Here is an 8,758-nt window from a genome sequence, read left to right as displayed (position 1 = left end):
TCAAAACCCTTTCTCCAAACCTGTCTGACTAAGGGTTAGAATTCTTTCAACACTCCAGATTCAGTTCTTATTACCCAACTGTAGGCCTTTGGAATAATTTCAGAATGTTCCCTTTCAACAATGGTCAGGGGATGTTTGAGTCCATTCTCTGTGTCAATGGTTTTCTCAACTCAAAATTTCTTTATAGTCTTTCATGCCTTATAAGTGGGAAGAGGAAGGGCAAGGAACTTAGACTTGTAGAACAGTTTCTTTTGCTTCCCCTTAGTTGTGTTGGGTTTTGGGGAAACCTGAGGACCATCATGGGATCATAGGATTTACACTTAGAATGTATTTAAGAGATCATCAGGATCAATGTTTTTACAAATGAGGAAACTGAGGCATGGAGAAATAAAATGACTTTCCCAAGATCACACAGGTTGTAAAGATTAGAATTCAGGTGTTAAGATACCTCATCTCAGCTGCTTTCCAAGACCCTTTTTCCCAAGAATCTTGATATAAAGGTGCATAGAAGTCCTTCAATAGACTTTATTCAGTAGGGTAGAAAGCAAGCCAGATTCTCTATGAGGTTGCTAAGAATGTGGGTTTTTGATTAACAAAATTTATCTGTATAGAACTTAAGAACTCAGAGGTCATTTAGTCCATTCTCCTGCCTCCAAGCAATCTAGAACCAAAAAATAGTTGTCAAACTATGGGAATCTATCACAATTAACTCCAGTGAAACCTAGTGCTTAAGGAAGTCTTCTCTCATTTCTACCTTAAATATTTTCTCCTGCCATTTCAGTATCTCTATTTAGCCCCCACTTACTATTTAACAATCTTCATCTTGGGCAGCCAGGTAGCACAGTGGATAGAGCACGGACCCTGGAGTCAGGAGGACCTGAGTTCAAATCCGACCTCAGACACTTAATAATGACCTAGCTGTGTGGCCTTGGGCAAATCACTTAGTCCCATTGCCTTGCAAAAATCTAAAAAAATAAAAACAAACAAACAAAAAAGCAATCTTCATCTCAGCCAGGTTGAAACCTTCCTCAGTCTCTCTCTAATATCTCTGACAAGTCTGACAATCTAAGACCTGCTCTGCTGCCTTTTCACTATCCTTCCTCCCTGCCCCAGCCTAGAAGAACTCTGAGATAAACATAAAGAGTTAGCATTTACAGAGCAAAGTGCTTTACAAATATCTCATTTGATCCTTGCGACAGCCATGGAACTTGGCTTCTATGATTATCCTTCCTTGAGGCAGACAGAGCAGAAATGCCTTGGCCAGGGTCACACAACTAGTAAGTATCTGAACTTAGGTCTTCCTGACGCCTAGTCCATTACACTGTCCATTGAGCCACTGAACTGTCTCTGTGGTCAGAGAATCCTAAATCAAAGATCAAGAGCTAGAGAAGACGTTCAAGGCCAATTATTTCAACCCACTCATTTTGAAGAAGAAACTTAAGCCAAGAGAGTGTGACTTGCCCAGGGTAGAGCTAATAAGGAGCAGAGGTCAATGTAAAGCCAGGTGCTCTGAGTCTCTGACTGACAGCATGCAGGTAGGAAATGAATAAATGGTCTTGGGGGTGCTACCTGTTTCTGAAGCAGTCAGACCCCCCCCCCCCCCAGCTACAAAGAAATTGAATTCACAGCTTTGGCCTCATTCAGGACCCAACCCACTTAGCTACAGTGGGTTCACTAAGCTTTGAGGCCACTAAGGAAGAACCGTAGTACGGTCAGCCATTCAGTCAGCCAGTCTTTATTAAATACCTACTTTGTGCTGGGACCCAATTAATCACTGAGGATGCCAAGAAGGCAAAAACTGTTCTTACTTTTAAAGAGCTCACAGTCTCATGGAGAAGACATCAGACAATAATTATGTGTAAAGAAGATAAAGACATGGAGATAGTCTCAGAGGGGAAGCTGTTAAAATTAAGAAAGCTTGGGAAAGGTTTCTTGAAGAAGTGTGATTTTAGGGGCGGCTAGGTGGTACAGTGGATAAAGCAGTGGCCCTAGAGTCAGGAGTACCTGGGTTCAAATCCAGCCTCAAACACTTAATAATGACTTAGCTGTGTGGCCTTGGGCAAGCCACTTAACCCCATATGCCTTGCAAAAAAAAAAAACCCTAAAAAAAAAAGAAGTGTGATTTTAGTTGAGACTTGAAGGACACTCAGGAAGCAGAGAGGAGGATGGAAAACATTACTGGCATGGGACACTGGACCAGGAGTTAGGAAGATCTGAGTTCAAATCCAGCCTCAGATATTAATTAGCTCTGTGGCCCTAGGTAAATCATTCACCTCTATTGACCTATAGAGTGAGGATAATGAGGAGACAGCCAGAGAAATGACAAAGATGGAGTGTCTTCATCATGCAACAGAAAGGGCTGGCCAGAGAGGTAAGAGGAGAACCAAGTCAGAGCTGGGTCACGAAAAGTTAGAGAGGAGAGTGTATCAAGAAGAGACCATCAGAGACTGCACAGCAGTCAACAGGATCGAGAACTGAGCAAAGGTCACTGGGTTGGGTTATTACAAGATCCCAGATAATTTTGGAGAATTTTTCAGTTGAATGATAAAGTTGGAAGTTAGATTACAAAGGATTAAATGTAACAATGAGAGAAAAGGAAGTGGAGGCGTGAACTGTAGATAACCCTCTTGGGTGTTTAGTTAAAAAGGGAAGATGAGATATAGGACAGCCAGAGAGAATGGATGGATCAAGTGAAGGGGTTTTTCCCTTTCTTTTCTTTTCTTCTTCCTTCCTTCCCTCCTCCCTTCCCTCCTTCCCTTCCTTCCCTCCTTCTTTTCCTTCCTTCCTTCCTTCCTTCCTTCCTTCCTTCCTTCCTTCCTTCCTTCCTTCCTTCCTTCCTTCCCTCCTCCCTCCCTCCCTTCCTTCCTTTCTTCCCTCCTCCCTCCCTCCCTTCCTTTCTTCCCTCCTCCCTCCCTCCTTCATTCCTTCCTTCCTTCCTTCCCTCCTTCCTTCCTTCCCTCTTCCCTCCCTCCTTCCTTCCTTTCTTCCTTCCCTCCTCCCTCCTTTCTTTCTTCCTTCCTTCCATTCTTCCTTCCTCCCTCCCTCCCTTCTCTCTTCATTTCTTTTCATTTCTTTTTTTCTTTCTCTCTCTCTCTTTCCTTCCATATGAGGGAGACATGGGAATATATCTTTTTTAATTTAAAGCAATGAGGTTAAGTGACTTGCCCAAGGTCACCCAACTAAGCAATTATTAAGTGTCTGAGGTCGGATTTGAATTCAGGTCCTACCTGACTCCAGGGCCAATACTTTAGTTAGTACTTAGTCTAGCTGCCCCAACATGGGAATATCTGTAGGCAATAAGGAAGCAGCTAGTAAAGACTAAGAGAGACAGACAGTGATAGAGTGGAAAGAGAGGAGAGGGTGGCATGGAAACAGATCACTTGTGCATGTAGAGGGATCTTTCTTCTTAAGGAGAAGGGCCACATCTTCATATGACACTGGAAAAGAGGAGGAGATAATGGCAATTGGCATCTGAGAGATAAGAGATGAAGAATGGAAGAAGAGAAAGTTCATGTCAATGTTTTCAATTTTTTTTAACTAAATATGAAGCCAGGTTCCTAGCCAAGAGGACTGGAGGAAGGGGAGCCATGAGAGGTTTGAAGGATGAGAGGATTGGAAGAGCCTCTGTCAAGGAGGGAAAGTGAATCGATTAGAGATGTGTAAAAAGATTGCATTTCTTCTCTACTGTAAGCTACAGTTTCATAGGACCTGCCTTCACTGCATCTTTCCATGGAGTACCAGCCTGGGTACCCTCTCCTGAAAGGTTGGTTTTGAGGTCCTTTTGAGCTTTTCAGAGATCCTTTTATCAGCAGGAGGAGAGGGCAACTGATCAGGAGCAGGGAAGGAAGAAGGGGCAGAGTTCGGCTGGGATCCAAGCTGGGCTTCCCACAGTGACAGGAAGTACCTTCTCTTTTGACAAAAGGATCAAAGATCACGGTGGGAAAGTGGGCACTTTATAGGAAAGCAGGTTACTCCTAAATTCATAGGGGGGCTAACATACCTGGTATGTTGAAGGGGCAAATAACCTTGGTAACCCCTTTACCTGATAGTAATTGACTGTGTGACTTTGGAAAAACCACTGGCAATGCCAATCCTTTTGAAGATGATAGAGTAGAACTAATATTGGGCAGGTAGGTGGCACAGCTGAGATAGTACTGGGCCTGAAAGACTCAGCTTCCTGAGTTCAAATTCAGTCATGGACACTTATTTGCTGTGTGACCCTGAGTAAGTCACTTCATCCTTTTGGTCTCAGTTTCCTCATCTGTAAATGGACTGGAGAAGGGAATGGCCAACCCTCCAGGATCTTTGCCAAGAAAATCTCAAATGGAGTCTTGAGTTGGACGTGACTGAAGTGACTGAGCAACAATAACAATAAAAGGACTAATGCTGAGTGCATAAGGGACCTCCCAGCTCTGATATTGTCTTCTGAGTCCCCTTTGCATATAGATCACCTTCGGTGTTCTATGTCCCTTCCAGCTTAGTCATTCTAGGTTGTGAGGTCATTCCCAGGTGGAGCATTCTAAGTTCTATGTCCCTCCCACTCTGACCACTCACGTCCTAGGTCCCTTTTGCTTTTGCCATTTTACAGTCCAAGGCTCTTGCCTGCTCAGATATTCAATTGTCTGTTTTTGCATTGCCATATCGAATTCTTCTGAGTTTGTACACACTTGCTGCACACGCTGCAAACCAAACCCGTGGTCGGCAAGGAGCCTGAGTCCATCTCCGTTTTGCCTCTTGGGATTTCCTGCCAATGTCTCTCTTCAATTAAATTAATATGTATCATTCTGGAGACTGTTAGCAAAGTAGAATCAATTTGTTAGGTTGTGAGTGTGTGTGTGTGTGTGTGTGTGTGTGTGAGAGAGAGAGAGAGAGAGAGAGAGAGAGAGAGAGAGAGAGAGAGAGACTCAGATATGGTGCCTAGGACTGGGACTAAAGAACTAGAGACTTATAATTATATCAATTATTATAATTCTATATAATATATAATACTTGTTAACTGTGTGACCTTGGACAAATCACTTTTCCTGAGCCTATTGTCACATCTAGGAAAGGAGAAGGATGAACTAGATAATCCCTGAGGTCCCTTTCAGCTCTAGATTTATGGTGCTATAATCCCTTTCTTGACCTCAGTTTTCTCATCTGTACAATGAGGAGATATGGATTTAATGGTCAGGTAATCAGGTAATAAACATTTATTTAGCACCTACTATATGCCCAACAGGCTCTGCATTTAGTGCTGGGGGTAGTAAGGTAGGAAGGAAAAAACAATGGCTGAACTCCTGGAGCTTACAATCGGATGGGAGAAGACAAATTATAGAAAGAAAGCTAAAAGGGGGTGAAGGAGAGGGAAGACAGGTACCCAGAGAGGGTGTGATGAAGACATGTTGAGGTCCCTTTACAGTCTAGATCAATGGTCTTATAATCTTTCCTTGACTTTTGCCCCAAGCCCCAAGACGTGTGTGTGTGTGTGTGTGTGCGTGCGTGCATGCGTGCGTGCGTGCGTGTGTGGGTGTGTGTGTGTGTGTGTAAAAGAGATAGGGGAGTAGGAGGGGGCAGGGAAGGATGCTGGTTTGCCATCATTCTGTGATAAAGTCCTTTGGCCACCAGAGGGCCCAGGAATCAGGAGCAGGAGTGAATGGACTTGATATCACAGAATATCTGAGATGTAAGAGAACTCAGGGACTGTCTAGTCCAGTCCTACATTTTACAGATGAGGCAATTGAGAGGCAGTAAGGGGACTTGCCCAAGATCACACAGGTAGGAAGTGATACTTGGTGATTTAAACCGGTGCTCTGACTATATCTTTGTATGCGTGCATGTATGTATGTATGTGTGTGTCTACACACTTACATGTAAGCACCAGTAAAATGGAGTTCAGTGTAGGGGAGAAAGCCTCCCACCCTACAGAAGAGCAAAATCTAGATTCTTAAATGGGAGGGACCTTAGCCTGTAGTGGGGCAACAGGATACAATGAAAAGAGGTGCCACCTTTAGAGTCAGAGGATCTGAGTTCACATTCTGCACCTGTCACTTACTACCTGAGCATCCTTGGTGCACATTATTTAACCTTTATGGCCTTAGTGTCACTATCTGCAAGATAAACAAGTTGGTTTCAAAGGCCTTCAAGATCCCTTCCAGCTCTCTTCTGAAGACGATCTGAAAGTAGACTTAGAACCTGGAGGAAGAGACCTTACAGATTATTTTGTTCAATCTTTCATGTTATGTGTGAAACTGGAGTCCTCAGAGGAGAAAGGACTTAAGCAGAGCCACTTTTTGTACCCCTAACTTCACCATCTCCTCCCCCCTTCTAGTTAAGCCCTCTGTTGTATTAGTGATTGTCAGGAACATCAATGGCTGGACAGTGACCTTGGGATAGCGTGGGCTTAGTGGACTTTTTCAGACGGGAGGTGGGCAGATGAAGAAGGTCACTGTCCTACAGAGAAATATTGATGCATGAACTTATACCACTGAAGATGTTTGAGATGTTTTTGATAAGGAAGTAGGTTCCAAATAAAGGGAACCTTGGAGCACCTTGGCATTGGCTCAAATGACACATCACCCCTCTACATAGAAGCCTGACCATCTCATCCAGGTGGGAAGGAGCAGAGTATCTGGGATTAGATTGATTGAGGATTCGGGGCTTCTGTTCAATAAAAGATAGTCCCATTTTTACCTAGTCTCATAGTTGGGGTGAGTTCTGACTCTTTTCAGAGCTCAAGAGACAGTTCCATGCCCGGAAAGATCATGATTCATCAATATTTGACAATTTTGCCTATTGGGTGCTGGGAACTGGGAGGGGAGGGGCAATATTTACAGTCCCTTATAGTCCCTAGTTTCCTTTGAGAATCAACTCAAGGATCACCTACTGGGTATTTTTTGCTAATTTCTCTAATTGTGATTGCTTCCTCTAATTATTTTGATTTACCTTTTTTATTTCAGTTTTGTACTTCAGAACTCATAGTTTCCAATTTCTCCCTCTTTATTTTGTATATATTTTGTTTCTATGCTGGTATATGTTGTCTCCTTCTGAAGAATGGAAGCTCCCTGAGGGCAGGTACTGTTTTATTTTTATCTCAGTGTTAATAATACCTGACCCAGAGCAGACAATTAATTGGTAATTAATGATTATATTACTAAGAATAAATTATTATTATTGCTGCTGTTCTTATTTTAGAATGGAAGCTCTTTGAGGGCAGGCATTGTTTCACTATCTTCTTTCTGTACGAGCACCCCTGACGGGGTACCTGGAACATGGTAGGTAGGTGCTTGATAAATTCTTGCTGATTGATTGATTGATTCTTTGTCTTCTTCCTCTTTAGAATGGAAGCTCTTTGAAGGGAAGAGATCCTTTGTTTTGTCCTAGCTTGGTGCTGAAGTAGGTGGTTAATAAATGTTTGGGGAATGAATAAATACTTGGGTGCTTGAGACCTGGATGTTCAATTGCCAAATATTTTATTGTAAATATTATTCAGACCTCCCTCCTATGTACAATTATAACCCTCAGGGGAGATTTTGGTACACACAATAAAAACCTATCTAGAATGCATATGTTAATATAAGAGGGATGGGAGAATATTGAAATTAGCAATTAAGAATTGCCAGGAAGGATTTCTGGTTTTGTTAAACAGATGATGCTCTGAGCTAGAAGGTAGGAAGGATAGAAGCCTTTGGAGTCAGGGAAGGGAGGGAGGAAGGAAGGAAGGAAGGAAGGAAGGAAGGAAGGAAGGAAGGAAGGAAGGAAGGAAGGAAGGAAGGAAGGAAGGGAGGAAGGGAGGAAGGGAGGGAGGGAGGAGGGAGGAGGAAGGGAGGGAGGAAGAAGAGGGGGAGGAATAGAGGAAGGAAGGAAGGAAGGAAGGAAGGAAGGAAGGAAAAGGGAAAGAAATAAGGAAGAGAGGGAAAGAGGAAGGAAAGAAGGAAGAAGGAGAGAAGAAAGGAAGTAAAGAAGGAAGAAAGGAAGGAAAAGAGGAGGGAAGTAAGAAAGAAAAGGGGAGGGAGGAAGGAAGGAAGGAAAGGAAAAAGGGAGAGAAGAAGCAGATATTTATTAAGCATCTAGCATATGAACTAGATTGTCTGGGCTAACTGCTTTGAAAACTTAATCTCATTTGATAGCGACCCTGGGAAGAAGGTGATGTTTTTATTTCTATTTTACAGATGAGGAAACTAAGGCAGACAGTGTTCAAGTGATTTGAAATAACCCTCTTAGTATCCAAGTCTGGATTTGAACTGAGTTTTTTAGACTTCAGATCTATAACTTCCTACCCCTGGCATATACTAGCTCCGAGACTTGGCCACGGCCTGCCACTGTACCTTTCATTGTCCCGTAAATTTTCTTAAACCAGAAGTGAAAGGCAAGTTGTTTATCTTGTTGGCGGATCATTTTTTTTTCTCCCTGGGGACTTAAAGTATTCCAGGTTACCTATCTTAAGTGTCCCAGTGGATAGAGCATGGTACCTGGGGTCAGGAAGACCTGATATGCAAGACTTCCTAATATGCATTTAAATACTTGCTGACTTTTGATTGATTGACTTCATTTCCCATGATCTCAATAGTTTTCACTGGTGAGATTTGAACCCAGGGCTCTTCCAAGTCAAAGTTCAGAGCCCTGTCCTCCAAATGGAGTTTTCAGAAAGATCTCATCAATGGTAGAAGAAGTATCTTGAGGGTAGGAAGCATCTTTCTTATTTTTGCCAGTCATTGGACTAAGACCTGACTAACCTGAAGGATAGTCCCTGGGCCAGCACTGCCTCCTGGGCACCCTT

This window comes from Macrotis lagotis, chromosome X (genome assembly GCF_037893015.1).
Source record: "Macrotis lagotis isolate mMagLag1 chromosome X, bilby.v1.9.chrom.fasta, whole genome shotgun sequence".
Classification (NCBI taxonomy): domain Eukaryota; kingdom Metazoa; phylum Chordata; class Mammalia; order Peramelemorphia; family Peramelidae; genus Macrotis; species Macrotis lagotis.
Note: the sequence above shows the minus strand (reverse complement) of the source record.